Source organism: Eptatretus burgeri, chromosome 6 (genome assembly GCF_056783735.1).
Source record: "Eptatretus burgeri isolate ZD-2024b chromosome 6, Ebu_testis_v1, whole genome shotgun sequence".
In the NCBI taxonomy this organism is placed as follows: domain Eukaryota; kingdom Metazoa; phylum Chordata; class Myxini; order Myxiniformes; family Myxinidae; genus Eptatretus; species Eptatretus burgeri.
This window is the reverse complement of record NC_140966.1, coordinates 106,911,081-106,927,592: the sequence shown is the minus strand read 5'-3', so window position 1 is coordinate 106,927,592 and position 16,512 is coordinate 106,911,081. Positions and strand designations below refer to the sequence as shown.

General features: G+C 41.7%; 1 long non-coding RNA gene across 1 annotated transcript in view; it reads left to right on the top strand.

Moving 5' to 3' along the window:
• Nucleotides 1–16,512, top strand: part of LOC147025544 (uncharacterized) — a 186,572-nt gene that overhangs the window by 30,697 nt on the left and 139,363 nt on the right. Inside the window, exons 2-3 of the long non-coding RNA XR_015059567.1 lie at nucleotides 12,775–12,923; nucleotides 13,858–13,920. This is a non-coding gene — a long non-coding RNA (uncharacterized LOC147025544). The remainder of the gene's footprint in view (nucleotides 1–12,774; nucleotides 12,924–13,857; nucleotides 13,921–16,512) is intronic.

The window sequence follows — 16,512 nt, the reverse complement described above, 5'->3', positions numbered from 1 at the left end:
CTGATATTAATTTTCGGGACCTTCTTGGTGACATAGAAAGCTGAAATTATGCATGCAGATGAACATCGAAGCCGATATACCGAGACAAAAAAAAAATCACGGAACCCTCAGAATGTGCCTGTAAATGAAAATATCAACAAATTAAATCAATAAATAAATAAAATGCAGGTGAGTGACCCAAGACAATTGGTAAGCATGGAAATTTGGCGTGCCAATGGACATCGAAGCCGATACACCAAGCACAGATAACTCCGCTGACCAGCAGGTTGCTGAGCAACCACGAACTCCAATTGGCGCGGATAATCCGGAAAGTGTTACACTACTTCACGTGATACCTTACCTGTGGACGACCGCATAATTGGGGTCAGTGCCCTCAGTGCACACTGGGATTACTGCCGAGCGTTATAGTGAGTGTGCACTGGCTAACAAAGCAAATTATTGAGGTAGAACGTCCCGTCTAACCTTACTTGTTTACTGCATCGGATCATTAAAGGAAAAGACAACCGAGACAGACTGTAAATACCAGCAAACAATTATTACAAACACACAAGCAGGCAATCATTTAATACCAAGTATTTATCATCAATAAAGCTAAAGGCACATAAGAGTAGATTTAACCCAAACATGTATTCTTCTTCAATCTTACTTAAACAAAAGAGTTGGCCATCATTCACTCAGGGGCAAAGAATAAAACAAGGACTTGAAAATAAAATAAAAGTAATGAATGGAGAAAAGGAAAACAGGCTTTCCTTCCCTCCCTCACCTCACACAAATATACAGGAGAATGTGGAGGAAGATTGATGGGGAAGATGTGCAGTGGTGATGTGAAGTGATGGGGGACCCGTAGCTGCATCCCTGAGGTGCCTGGACCCAGTAGGCGAGTCCTCTCTGGTGTCCCAGATACCGAGCTAGATGTGCGACTCACCCTCCTCTGCCTCAGGTTCTTCCTCCTCAAGCCCCCGTCGATGAGGTTCCATCGTTCACCCTCCTCATCGTTCATGGCTGACAATATCGAGAGGGCAGGATGAGGTTCATGGAAGAAGTGTTATTTTTCCACAGAAGTTAGACACCAACTGCTCGTGAAACCTTCATTTCTTTACCCTCACACTTTTTTGTTCCTTCCCTTGTGAGAATTCTCAGTCTTTTAATCTTCTGCTCATGCGAGCTTGACCTGTTCGTTTCTCCTTTCTGCTTCCCTCAGCCTTCTGCATCTGCTTTCTGCCTTTTGCTTCTTCCCTTTCGGCTTTCTGAGCCATCGACTCAGGAGCGCTCTTCGTCCCTGATTGCACGAGCTTGTCACGAGCCCCTCTCTGCACCTTTCTGCTTCTTCTTCACATTAGCTTTTTTTCTCCTCCTCCCACAAGCCTCCCCCTCTTCTCATTGGTCCACAGCCGATGGGTGCGGGTGCACGATGTCACTTGTGGAAATTGCCATGCCATTCGGAATGACGTTTCAACGAAGCCTCCTCCCAGCCCTTTACACACTCAAAGCCGCAACGAGAGCCCCCAGCCCCCTTCTCTCGCACGCAAAACACCCACTTGCGCTGCACCCACCACACTCTCGAGAAGCGCTGCACCTTGCAGGCCATGACTATCACCAAGCGCCACGAACATGCATGTGAGAGCACCTGATGGGTTGTCAAGCAATGCACGGATGGAGGGAACGTAGAAAGAAACCCCGCATGACCAAGGGATGACCAAACGGCCGCGGGATTGAATGTAAGATCGATGGGGTAAGGAGGGATTTTTGAAAGGATGTTTGATGGAGGGGAGATTGTTGATGGAGGTAATGGTGGGATGATTGAAAGTAACAGAGGGATTGAACAGAACGATGGTGTGAAGGATGAAAGATTGAAAGTAGGAGAGGAGGAGGGGGGAGACATTACATGGAAAAAAATACAGTGCAGCCAACGCATGCCCCCCCCAAACAGCCCTTTGACAAGGGAACAAGGACTATCAATACAAAGACGAATGAAATTACTGGATGTGTCCATGTATGCTCTCCTCCTGGGGTAAGTTTTCCAAAACCATAACGATATAAAAGATATTCAGGACAAAGGGATCCAAAGGTGTCGAAAGTGTTAAAAACGGTCTTTTTCATATTTTGACATGTTTTCATATTTTAACATGTTTTCATGTTAAATTTAAACATGTTTTCATATTTTAACATGTTTTCATGTTATATTTTAACATGTTTTCATATTTTAACATGTTTCCATGTTATATTTAACATGTTTCCATGTTATATTTAAACATGTTTTCATATTTTAACATGTTTTCATGTTATATTTAAACATGTTTTCATATTTTAACATGTTTTCATGTTATATTTAAACATGTTTTCATATTTTAACATGTTTTCATGTTATATTTAAACATGTTTTCATATTTTAACATGTTTTCATGTTATATTTAAACATGTTTTCATATTTTAACATGTTTTCATGTTACATTTAAACATGTTTTCATATTTTAACATGTTTTCATGTTACATTTAAAAATGTTTTCATATTTTAACATGTTTCCATGTTATATTTAAACATGTTTTCATATTTTAACATGTTTCCATGTTACATTTAAACATTTTTTCATATTTAAACATGTTTCCATGTTATATTTAAACATGTTTTCATATTTTAACATGTTTTCATGTTATATTTAAACATGTTATATTTTAACATGTTTTCATGTCATATTTAAACATGTTATATTTTAACATGTTTTCATATTTTAACATGTTTTCATGTTACATTTTAACATGTTTTCATATTTTAACATGTTTTCATGTTATATTTAAACATGTTTTCATATTTTGACATGTTTTCATGTTATATTTAAACATGTTTTCATATTTAACGTGTTTTCATGTTATATTTAACCTCCGCCATCGAAGATGGACGGAGGTTACTGTTTTCACCCCTTTCTGTTTGTTTGTTTGTGAACAGTATTACGGAAAAACTCAGGTCAGGTATGGGAGCATGTGCCAGAACAGCGCGTCGCTGCGTCCACTTTCCGCCGGTACTCCAGGGGACTCCGTCTGGCCATCCCCCAGGCAGATACCAGGCCCATCCCCATCTCCTTGAGATGATGGTCAACCTGCTGCAACCACGAGGCATGTGGTCGGCCCACTGGCCTCCTCCACTCATGAGACTCCCTCGCTGAGAGAATCTGGTGAGCAGGATCAGCGTCAGGAAAACGAGCCACATGTCCATACAGCCGCAACTGACGCTCATGGACTATGCAGGTAACAAATCTCATCCGAGTCTCTCTCAGCATCCGCTCGTTGGACACAAAATCCGACCAGCGATAGCCAAGGATTCTCCGAAGAGACCTGGTACCAAAGGAATTAAGTCTCCGTCTCAGATCCTTGGTCAGAGTCCAAGTCTCGCATCCATAGAGCAAGACTGGAAGTACCAAGGACCTGAAGACTCGGACTTTCGTCCTCCCGCACAGGTACCGGCAGCGCCACAACCCATGATCCAGTGAATCCATGACTCCCCAGGCCCGACCCAGACGTCTATTGACCTCTGACTCGCAGCCAGCAGAGACATGAATATCACTGCCAAGGTAAGTGAATCTCTCCACGACCTCAACATCCTCACCACAAACAGACACAGACAGGACAGCAGCATCCAAGATGTCACCGAAAGCCTGGATCTTAGTTTTGACCCAAGAAACCCGTAATCCCAGCGGCTCCGACTCCTCATTCAGCACCCCGAGGGCCCCCAAAAGGATGTCTAAAGTCTCCGCAAAGATGACTGCATCATCTGCAAAATCAAGGTCCGAGATCTTGACATTCCCAAACGATGCACCGCAACTTGATCTCTCCGACATCCTCCCTAAAATCCAGTCCATTCAAGTGCTGAAAAGTGTGGGGGCCAGTACACATCCCTGACAAACTCCAGTAACAACTGGAAATAAGTCAGAGATGGTACCACCACACTTCACAGCACTCTCAGTACCCTCAGAATGTTTTACACATTACACATGTGTACAAGGTACACACACACGGAAAAACTCCTCGACGGATTTCAACGAAACTTGGTGGGGGATTAGGTATGGTCCAAGGATCATACCATTAGATTTTGGACTTGGTCCAAAATGCAATATGGCCGCTATGGCGGCCATTTTGAAAAAATATTTGAATTTTTTTTTTGCATTTCTACATGTTTTTAGTGATTTCCAACCCCCCCCCCCCAACCAAAAAAAAATGTTGGAGAAAAGAACTATAACTGTCAGCACTGTTGACGTCATATTTAATGAATAAGATATAAGGTTCATTTGAGTGACCTAGCAGTATTGGCGGCGGAGATTTTGCACTCTCCCAAGTGCTCCCCCTCTGGTTAAACATGTTTTCATATTTTAACATGTTTTCATTTTATATTTAAACATGTTTTCATATTTTAACATGTTTTCATGTTATATTTAAACATATTTTCATATTTTAGTAGTGCATTAAATGCATGTTTCCGATAATTGGCCCGGATTTTAAAAGCCAATTCACTCCCTCTTAATGGCGAAGTCCCGTACCCCGAATGAGCCCATACAGGTTTTTATGAACAAAAGGTTTATTACAAAAGAGAGAGTGGGAGGGTGGAAGACAGGGAGAGGGAGAGACACACACACGCACACGCACACGCACGCACGCACGCACGCACACACACACACACACACACACACACACACACACACACACACACACACACACACACACACACACACCAAAACTGAGGTAATAGATCACCTGTTTGAATAACAGGTAAAAGATCCCCTATAAAGTAAATCCCCTGTTCATGATAACTGTGAATCGTATGTATCAAATATTATTGATTCACAAGTGAACACGGGAGAGACAGGGCTCCATCTAATCTTATTCATTCAGACGGGAACATGGGACAGACACGGCTCTATTCATTTACATGGGAAAACGGGACAGACACAGCACTATCTAATCATTTTCATTTACATGGGAACATGGCCCAGACACAGCTCCAGATAATCTTATTCATTCACATAGGAATGCAGGACAGACACAGCTCCATCTAATCTTATTCATTCACACAGGAACGCAGGACAGACACAGCTCTATCTCATTTTATTAATTCACATCAGAACACTGGACAGACACAGCACAAGGTTAATGAGACAGAGTATAGAATGTAATCTGAGCCGTTAAACAGCAAGGATGAGGGATTTGAGTGCACAGAGGAGCCGAATATATGTATATATATGTATATATATATATATGTATATATGTATATATATATATATATATATATATATATATATATATATATATATTTCCAGCAATCTCTGTGTATCTGTGTCTGCGTCTGCGTCTGCGTCTGCGTCTGTGTCTGTGTGTGTGTGTGTGTGTGTGTGTGTGTGTGTGTGTGTGTGTGTGTGTGTGTGTGTGTGTGTGTGTCTGTGACCACCGTTTCTCAACAACCACTGGTCCGATCTGATTGAAACTTGCCAGGAATATTGCTGGGGACGCGAGGATGTGCCTTTTCAAGGTTGGATATTAATCGGACAAGCGGTTCCCAAGTTTTGGCCATTTATTTGCCAACCAATGACAGGACACGGTGCTATGACGTCACTATTGACGTCACAATTAAAAATTTTTTTTTTTGCACGTACGGGCACACACCTACAGGCACGCACGTACAGGCCCGCACATATGGGCACGCACGTACGGGCATGCACTAGTATATTAATATATAATTCCAGCAATCTCTGTGCGTCTGTCTGTCTGTGACCGCTGTTTCTCGACAACCACTGGTCCGATCTAATTGAAACTTGCCAGGTATATTGCTGGGGACTTGAGTAGGTGCCTTTTCAAGGTTTGATATTAATCGGACAAGTGGTTCCCAAGTTATGGCCATTTATTTACCAAACCAATGACAGGACACGTGCTATGACGTCACGATTGACGTAACAATTCTTCTTTTTAAAAATATTTTTTATTATTATTTTGTTTTTGCACGTACGGCGATGCACGCACGTACGGCCATGCACGTATGGCCATGCACTAGTACATATATATATATATATATATATATATATATATATATATATATATATATATATATATAAATATATGTATATATAAAGTTGAAAGTGTGTCTGTGTGTTTCTCTGTGACCTATGCACGAGAAAAAGTACTGGACTGATCCTCACCAAACTTCACATGCTGACAGAACATGGACCTGGGAGTGTCCCGATGTAAAAGAATTAGACTTCCGACTTCCGGTTTCTGAATTATGACGTCATCACCTGATTTCATAACGTTAATTTTTCAAGTTCAGCCGAATGACATGGGGCCAATGCCATATACAATATATCTAACATATGATTTTAAGTTTTTGTTTGTCTGTTTGTTTGTTTGTCTGTATGCGCTAATCTCCTGAAAGGTGAAAGATAGGAGCTAACCACTGAAACAAAAAAAATGTCGGGATGGGCCCCGGGAAGGTTATCGGCTAAGTGACAAGGCCCCTCGGCCGGGGTGGGGGGGGGGAGGGGGTGTTTTTCCCCCTCACCAACCCCCTTAGCCTATGACTGCCATGGCCCAATAGGGAACTGATACCGTGCTCACCTCAGACATATATATTGAAGATTAAATTCATTCAAAAAGAACCCCGGCAGTGCCAGATGCATTCACCTAGTAAAAAAAAAAAAAAATATATATATATATATATATATATATATATATATATATATATATATTGTTACGGAAATAGCCCTCCGTATGCTAGTAAATATAGGATTAGCCCAGATCCCCATTCAATGCATGTTTAGCCAGGCTGTTCGGTAAAATGGACGTTACATGTGTGTTGGGAGGTGTCACAGGCTGTTATTTGTTTGTGCAATGGTGGTGGATCGAGAGATCCTTCTTCTTCCTATCTCTCTCCGGGCGAGACTCCGCCCAGCGCTCTGAGAGGGGGAGTGGCCAAAAAGCGGAAGTGAAACTAAGGGGAGGGGTTTGACGGCTTCTTAAAGGGGCGCGTCCCAAAAAGACAAGGTGGAAAGAACTGAGAGGACGGAGTTGAGCAGTCGAGCTTCGAGGGAAACAGAAAGAAGAAAAGCCAGTGGTGATTCTGCAGAGGGAAAGAACTAGGAGGATGGAGTTGAGAAGTCGGGCTTCGAGGCGGGAAGGCAAGAGAAACGACGGGTGTCGAGGCGCGATCTGCTGGATGAGCAATCGGACTTAGAGGCGAGGGTGCGCCGGGAAGGCAAGAGAGAAATGATGGAGCCTCTGACTCTCCCGACTCACCTCACGGCTCGACGACGTCTTGGAATCCCATGGACCCAGCCTGCCAGAGCCCGGCACCTCAGTTTGGCCTTGTCTGGTGAACAGGCCAGGCCTGGACTTGTATGCTGGACCTTGTGAGAAACCAGCTGAAACCCATCGTCGATCTGACGGACTTGTGCCATCGACCTTACACGGGGTCAGAGTGCTCGGAGGCTGCGTGTGGTGCGACAAAGGAAGACGAGCGCCATTTTTCCACGCGGTGTGCTCGAGCTTGGGGCACGAATCCGTGGACATCGGTTTGTTACGAGCGATATTCGTGCTTTTGACACTTTCCTTTCGTCCATGAAACATCACCAAGTACTCTGTCTTGTCTGCATGCTGTGTATGTCTTGTCTGCATGTTGTTTTAGGTATATCTCGGTAGGGACCCCCTCAAAACTCGTAATCCGTAGGTCCCAAGTTCAGAACGGGTTATGGATTGTTAATAACATTGTCGTGAATGCTTTGCTTGTGTTGTGTTCCCCGATGTTCCCCAATAAATCTGGCTGATTCGTATGAAGTTGCTGCTATGAATTAATTAGTGTCGCGTCGTGGAACGATCCGTTCGATTGGCAGATAAAACCAAAATGGTTACAGACTGGCAGAAAACACTCGGCATCTGACCAAAAGCAGTGTGTAACCGGGGTCTATTTCCCCAACTGGTAAGGTCCAGGGGTAGGTTGGTATCGCGACTGAAGACGCGTGACCCAAGGCCTGTGCCGAGCCAGCCGGCGTTATGACCTCGGAGACTGCGGTGGTGAGGGTGGCGCCGAATCTGTAGCATTTGGCTATCAAGAGTCGGGTGCGAATCCCACCACCGCTGAATCCTTAACAATATATATATATATATATATATATATATATATATATATATATATATATATATATATATATACACACATATACTTATATGCTGTGTATACATATATATTTTTTTAGATATATTTACATACATATATGCTGTATATACATATATATTTGAGTGTACATAGGAGCCGAATGTATATTTATATATATATGTATATATATATATATATATATATATATATATATATATATGTATGTATATATATGTATATATATGTATATATATATATATATGTATATATATATATATATATATATATATATATATATATATATATATATATATATATATATACATATATACATTCGGCTCCTATGTACACTCAAATATATATGTATATACAGCATATATGTATGTAAATATATCTAAAAATATATATATATATATGTATACACAGCATATAAGTATATGTGTGTATATATATATATATATATATATATATATATATATATATATATATATATATATATATATATATGTACATAGCCTGGTGTTGGGGTAGTGGTTAGGGTAGCGGCTTGGGATCTTAAAGGCCCTGAGTTCAAGCCCCGCTGGCCGCTTGAATTGATTCACACCAGGAGGTTGACTCAGCCTGTCATCCTTCCGAGGTCGGCGAAGTGAGTACCAGTGTACTAGGCCCGGTGTATGCTCCGGTTAGAATAGGTGTACCATATCCCTGTGTCGTAAGAGGCGACCATGGTTGCGTCAGGAAGGGCATCCGGCGTAAAACCTATGCCAAATCATTATGCGGATCATAACGGATGATCCGCTGTGGCAACCCTTAATGGGAGCAGCCGACAGAAGAAGAAGAAGAAGATGTACAGCATATATGTATGTATGTATGTATGTCTGTATGTATGTATATATGTATGTATATATATATATATATATATATATATATATATATATATATATATATATATACAGCATATATGTATGTATATAGATCTAAATACAAATATATATACAGCCTATATGTATTCGAGTCAAAATTTGCTAATGCGTTACATTGCCTTCATGGAATTCGGTACGTTATAATTTTGCCTCTTTTTATTGCGAGACGTGGCTCTTAGGGAGCTCGGCGTTGTTGTTGTTGTTGTTGTTGTTGTTGTTGTTGTTCTTGTTGTTCTTGTTGTTCTTGTTGTTCTTGTTGAACTTCTTGTTGAACTTCTTGTTGAACTTCTTGTTGAACTTCTTGTTGAACTTCTTGTTGAACTTCTTGTTGAACTTCTTGTTGAACTTCTTCTTGTTCTTCTTCTTGTTCTTCTTCTTGTTCTTCTTCTTGTTCTTCTTCTTGTTCTTGTTCTTCTTCTTGTTCTTTTTGTTCTTCTTGTTCTTCTTCTTGTTCTTTTTGTTCTTCTTCTTGTTCTTCTTCTTCTTGTTCTGAAGATAAAAGCTTTCGGACTTGGATCTTTTATATACAGGATCCGGATTTCCTTAAATACTAAACACCTGTACACATCCTCGCATTGAGGGTGCCTTTTGAGAGCGTCCATCATGAACTTTTAAATATATTCGGACATTTGTTTTTAAATTTCGAAACGTTCACATTACTATTTAAAGATTATTCCATTTAATGTACTGCAATTTCGTAAATACACTATTTTCTCGTCATGAACGACAATCGTCCATGACGGGTGTCGCTGTTGGCTCAATCAAGGCACGTGACGAAATATCGGAAGTTGTTGTTGTTGTTTTTTTTTTTTCTTCTTCTTCCTCTTCCTGTTCCTCTTCTTCTGGTGAAGCCAAAACCTTTAGGACGCGGCTCTTGGACACATTTGTCCTTGTTTGGATACCTTTGCCCAGTGTCGAATATTCTATTCCCACTACGTAGTCACATATCGTAGGACACGTCCGTAATAAAATGCACGGCATCGAAATTCATCGTTTGTCCAATTTTACATATCTTGTTCCGAAAAACGTTGATTCCGATGCACTATTTTTGTGACGTCCACGTAGAACGCATTTGCATACCCCTAGTAGCCATACTCGCATATGTCTATTGGAATATAAATCGCCTTTCCCCCAGAGAATATGTTCAGAATCCTTTGTTCTGCAACACGTTTCGCCGGAAAGATCGACAAATTGCTCGTACGGAGCGATGTTTCCTCGGTTCACGTGCGTAATATGTGTCCGTCAAAGTTTCACGGGGGAGCATAAATGATGATAAGCTTTACTATTTAGCTGCATTGCAATAAAGATATCAGTTATATGTATTACATCGTAATTGTATAATACCGATCTGCATGCATCGCATCTATTGATGGCCGATCGTGCAAAACAAATCCCGACGAAACTGATGATGCAGGTCTGTCAATTTCTTACGCACGTGAAAGTGGTCTGCGGGTCACGTCAACGAGGTACAGCAGAAGTGATGACGCTATAGACGTGTGCCTAGTGGCACTGCACAAACAACACGTCATTGTTTTTCTATGAAGAAGCCCATAATGGCCGTGATATCTCTGCTATTATGTGAAAAACGGCATTTTATCCCCTCATATTTCGGTCAAACCTGACGCACGTTAACCCCACTTTTTTGGCAAACATTCTATATTTTCTTCGTTTTCCAGTGATTGGAAGCGTTTATAATGAGTGAAACCCAAAAATGTGGTATCAAATGATTCCAGAAGTGACTAATTGAGCGGAATTATTTGAATACTAGCCGAAACCCCATCACAGACGGATTCCGTTCATTCAACAACCCTCACCAGCTCACCCACACTCGAGGGACATGGACTGGACAGGGTGTGCTTGCCCCCACCTACTCATCCCCTGCCCCATTCCCCCCCGCCTCCCACCCCCGCCTTCAATTTGCTTACCCCCGCCCAAAAATGTAATTTCCCCAGCCCCGCTCCCGCCTCTTCACTCCCTGCCCTCCCCATCTCTTGATTCCCCGCCCCACTTGCCCCCGGGCCCCTGCCACCCCGTCCCCCCCCTCCCACTCAACCCCGCCTAATTCACCCCAGCCCCCGCCCACTCATCCCCCGCCCCATTCGCCCCCCCGTCCCCTGCTTTCAATTTGCTTACCCCCACCCAAAAATTTGCTTACCTTGCCCCCCGCCTCTTCACTCCCTGCCCCCGTCTCTTCAACACCCGCCCCCGCCTCTTCACTCCTCGCCCCCGTCTCAACAAAAAGTGTTTATTCTGCTTCAGAGTTGAAGTTTGATTATTGCCACTATGTGTGATGCACTCTTACAGGTATGAAGTTTTTCAGTCCAGGTCACAGTACCGCGAAAAACGTGACGCGACCGCGAGGAGGAGCACAAAATTGGTCCTTCAGTATTAATATATAGATGATTTTTCTGACCGGCTGTCACACTTTTGTAACGCGTTAGCAAATTTCAACTCGTGTATATCTATCTCTAATTCCAGCAGTGTGTGTCTGTGTCTGTGTCTGTGTCTGTGTCTGTGTCTGTGTGTCTGTGTCTGTGTCTCTGTGTCTGTGTCTCTGTGTCTGTGTCTCTGTCTGTGTGTCTGTGTCTGTGTGTCTGTGTCTGTGTGTCTGTGTCTGTGTGTCTGTGTGTCTGTGTGTGTGTGTGTCTGTGACTGCTGTTTCTCGGCAACCACTGGTCCGATCTAATTGAAACTTGCCAGATATATTGCTGGGGACCGGAGGATGTGCCTTTTCAAGGTTTGATATTAATCGGACAAGTGGTTCCCAAGTTATGGCCATTTATTTATCAAACCAATGACAAGACACGTTGTTGCATGGGTGTGGCCGATGGGGAAGGGAAGCTCAGCCATGTTCCCCATTACGGATGACAACGTACGAGCTTCCGGAGAGTGATGATTTCGTGTATTCTAATAATTTCTCGATTTCTTATGTGCATTTATAGATAAACACAATGCCCCAAGTTATGATCGTTTTCATATGAGACGGTGCATAAATTTCGGTAACATCAGAGTGCTGGTATGCTCCGAACCAGGAAGTAAAAATTTTTTTTCTCTCTTCTCTTCTCTTTTTGTTTTTCCTTGCCACGACATTGCGAAAAGGTAAAATACGTTGGCGCTAATTGAATAATTGGGTATTAAAACTAAATTGCAAATAATCGTAACTGCAAATAATATGCGAACTTCCGGGCCACTCACGTACGGGCACGCGAGAGCGTAGAAAGGCCTGTGTGGTTGTTGTTTGTTGCTCGCGTTTTGAATATTTATTTATTTTTATTTTTTTCCAGGCACGTACTCGTATATCTAATTACAAATATATATATATATATATATATATATATATATATATATATATATATATATATATATATATATATATATATATATATTTCGATGTAACCCCAACGAGATACGATTTGTGTCTCCTGACCTCATTACACACTTCATCGTCGCTTCCACTGAACCCTTAACGCTGATCAATTCGATTACAGCATTTCCCACGAGCTTGCATAACGATCTTTATTATTAAACAATGATGAATGTATAACGTTGTATATAACGCACTTGCTCTCGAGATGGGCATTTAAATGGTCATTCGATCTGCGCTCGAGAGGAGGCCAAGTCCAGTTTAGCATTATAGAATCCTTCTCTCGGTATGATAATGGGCTGTATCACTTTATTATAGCAATATAATATGGACCCCCTCTCTTTATTTGTCGTTTGCAGACGAGTCTTTTGGAATGGCTTCAAGGGATTTTTCTTGTTGCTAATGAGCGGGTGCTGTAAATGTGGAGTACCCTCCAGCACTAATGCATCCATCCTTCCTTCACCATCTCGAGGTCTCAAGGGTCACTGTACGGCTGGGACTGGCGGTGGTGAGTGATGGACAGCTGGAGTACGGTTCCTGACAATACTCGAACCTCACCGCTCTTAATTACCACAATGAGTCCACAAACAGCTTTTAATTATGAAGCCGAGTGTTGATTCAACGTTGGAGCCGCCTATTTGTTCGGTTCAGTTTCATCAGTGGATGTGCCTTATACTTATTAGGGTGTTCGTTTATTTTACCTTTCATCAGAAATCCGAGGCTGCTGTTTTATTTTGAAACCTTTTTGTTTGCACAATCCTTATTTTGTTTTTCAAACAAACGTCAGGGAATAGTTACGTACGGGTGAGAGGAAAACATTCAGGCTGTCAACATGACATGCCAATGGTTCGACACCTTCATTGACTGAAAAGAAGAGCAATATTGGCTGGACTATACCGAGGGGACGTGATTCTATATATTGGAGAAAAGGGAGGGAAAAGGTGTGAAGGTGAACAATACATATATATATATATATATATATATATATATATATATATATATATATATATATATATATATATATATATATATATATATATATATACTAATTCTGTCTGTCTGTCTGTTTGTCCGTCTCCTCTCACCCTGAAACATGGAAATGCTCCTCGTTGAGAAAAATAATTAATTAAAAGTTGCTTCAAATCAATCCAAACCTCTGGGAAAATTATATATTTTTTTTTGCCAGGTATAAAGTTGAATGCAGGTGTTGTATAGGCAACAGGTGGTCCGCTGCCTCGATCACTCTCGTTTTATTTGTTGTTTTTTTTTCCTTTCCTCTTAAGAAATATATGACCTCCCATTGTTGAACTCTTTCATCCAGCACAAGAATAGGATTCGTGTGTTTTTTTTTTTTCATGGTATTTTTACCAAGTGCTTCTGGAAGTGAGAGTATATTTGAGAAGGTTAACAATGTGAATGAACGTGTGCTTGCTACCTGGCAGGTCTGGGTGGAGGGACTAAATGTTGAAAGGACGAAGAGATCATATTTAACTTGGCGAAAGACTGTAAGTCCAACAATCATTACCTTCGCATTCTGTGAAAGGTTATGTTTTGGTCGGCGTGTATTTATTTATTTATTTATTTATTTATTTGTAATCTTGTGATTCGTATAACTCAAAGTATTAAACCGAATTGCATGAAATTTGGTGGGATGATTGGTTATTAGCCAGGATGCATTCGATTAGATTTTGGGATCGTTCGGGTCAAAGGTCAAGGTCAAGGTCAAGGTCACGAAAAGGTCAAAATCGTCTTTTTACGATAACACGGTCAATTTTTATTCAATTTGCATGCAACTAATGCCAAAATGTTCAGAATTCAACGCCTCATCTTGTGATATACAATATGATACAATGACGCCCATACTCTTGTTACCGGTTAGGGGTCAAAGGTCAGGGGGGTCACGACCTTGAAAAATATGCGTTTTTTTGTCATAACGCGGTCAATTCTTGTCCGCTTTACATGAACCCAGCACCAAAATGTTCAGAATTTAATGCCCAATCTTGTGACTCAATGACGTCATAACACATGTCACCGGTTGGGGTAAAATGTCGGGGTGGGGGCGGTCACGCCCTTGAAAAATATGCGGTTTTCGGCATAACTCAGTCAATTCTTATTCGATTTGCATGAAACCAGCATCAAACGAGATTACCTTCTCTTGTTGAAACGGTGTATTCACCGAGCTTGCGAGTGAAGACTCGCCAAAACGACGTGAGTTGATTGTTGTTTAGTCCGTAGCCCCCGAAAGTCGGGGGGGGGGTCATGACATTATAGATATGTGCTTTGTGTCATAAGACCATTCATATGAAACCAGTTCCCCACATTCATACCAAGAACAAAAAAAGTAGTGGCGGCGAAGGTATGCGCTCTATGAGTGCCCGTTCTAGTTTAGTGTTGGGAGACATATCCGCCGGACATTACCCCGCACCGACACCCAAAAAGAAGTTATATGAAATATAGTCACACACTTTTTTTTCACTGGTTTACATGAACTTCGGTCATGGATAGCGTGGTTTCTCTTTAAAGGCTTCATCAGCAGAGAGGAATTGTCGATAAGCAGCGGTGACAGTGAAGCCTAGTTCTGAGAGATACTGTACCAAGTACCCTACGTGGGCTGAGATTGCATTGTCACCAGCAGTGCAAGATGGGATGAGGTGCAGCTGCAGCACCAGGTCACAGAGGGGACCCGTCCTCGATCAATGTGTAGATACACCATGAGAAACAGATTATGGCCAAGAAAAGGGCTTACCTCTGTGAATAATTACAAGACCTGAATGACCCACGATAGATTGTAGCACTAAGAAGCTCCAAAGACTGCACCTATGCTTGAGGTCGATCACAGGAGATGATTGAAGAGTTAGTCCTGTAGCCATTATGTGCATACGGAGTTCGAAGTGATATAAAGGGATTTCTCGAGAGTCAGATGAGTCGTTGATGTAATCCTGAAATACGAGATGACTCGGGATACTACTTTTCGGACACCAACCTCCAAGGGAAAATTGGGAGAAAAAATTCCATCCAGGGGAAATGTGCTGCTTGCATGCATGGAAGAGATCTAGCCAGTCCGTAAGAGAACCCAGGATCCCAATGGTGGAAATCTTATCGATCAAATCCTCAGGACATGTCCGAAGAGACTGCTTTGATCTCTTCCTTGATGTTCAAAGTATCCGTGCGTTGTTTATTTTTGTGAAAAACAAAGTGTCGTGGTGACATAGGGTAGAGGGCAATGCACCGACAGTGGGGCAGTGTGACAACACATCAGTGCGACAATGGGATTTGAAACAAACAGGAGGAGGAGAGGGAAGAGGGAAGGAAACATACGAACCTGTGAATATATGGGGGATGGATAGAGGAGGGTATAATGATGAGAGAAACAATCATGAGAGTTAGGATGTACAGTAGGATGACCTCAGGTGGTGGTATACTGCCATTTTGAAGCCATTAAGGAAATGAAAAGACTGAGGAAGGAGGTTGTTAAAACAAGAGAAGAGATGACCAAAGAGCAGTGAGCCTGGATTTTGGTAATTTCACAAGAAACAAATTGCTGGAAGAACGCATGTAACCCGCAAGTAGTGAGGAGACGCGGAGCAGAAGAAGCAACACCTGAAGTGAGCTGGTACTTCCTTCGCAGCAGGTGCAAGGAGCATGACAGACAGCAGAATGACAATCTGTAATCAAGATTTGTAGAACAAATACGATTGAGGGTCTTTAGCAGTTATACATTCGATTGTGTTATTATTGGTTGATTATGACTTCCCTCTTTTTTTTTTTAACAGGTTTGACTGACACTGGTTGGGGCCTGGGGGACACTGCTCGGGTGTAAAAAATAAAAAATAAAAAATAAAAAAAAATAAAAAGCATGTGACTTTTTACAGCCAATCAGGGATCCACAAATGCAACACAAGGCCACATTCATTGTAATTACTGGGATGATTGTGCATTTGCTGTTTAATGGTGAATTTATTTCATAAAAGGATGTGAAATGAACGATTCGATCATAGATATTTTAATTAGTCAGAGACAGGTTTTCGATTTGAGAAAGTAAGGCTTCATCAACAATACCCCTTCTCTTAACTCAAGTAAATTCTAGAAGCTCAAAT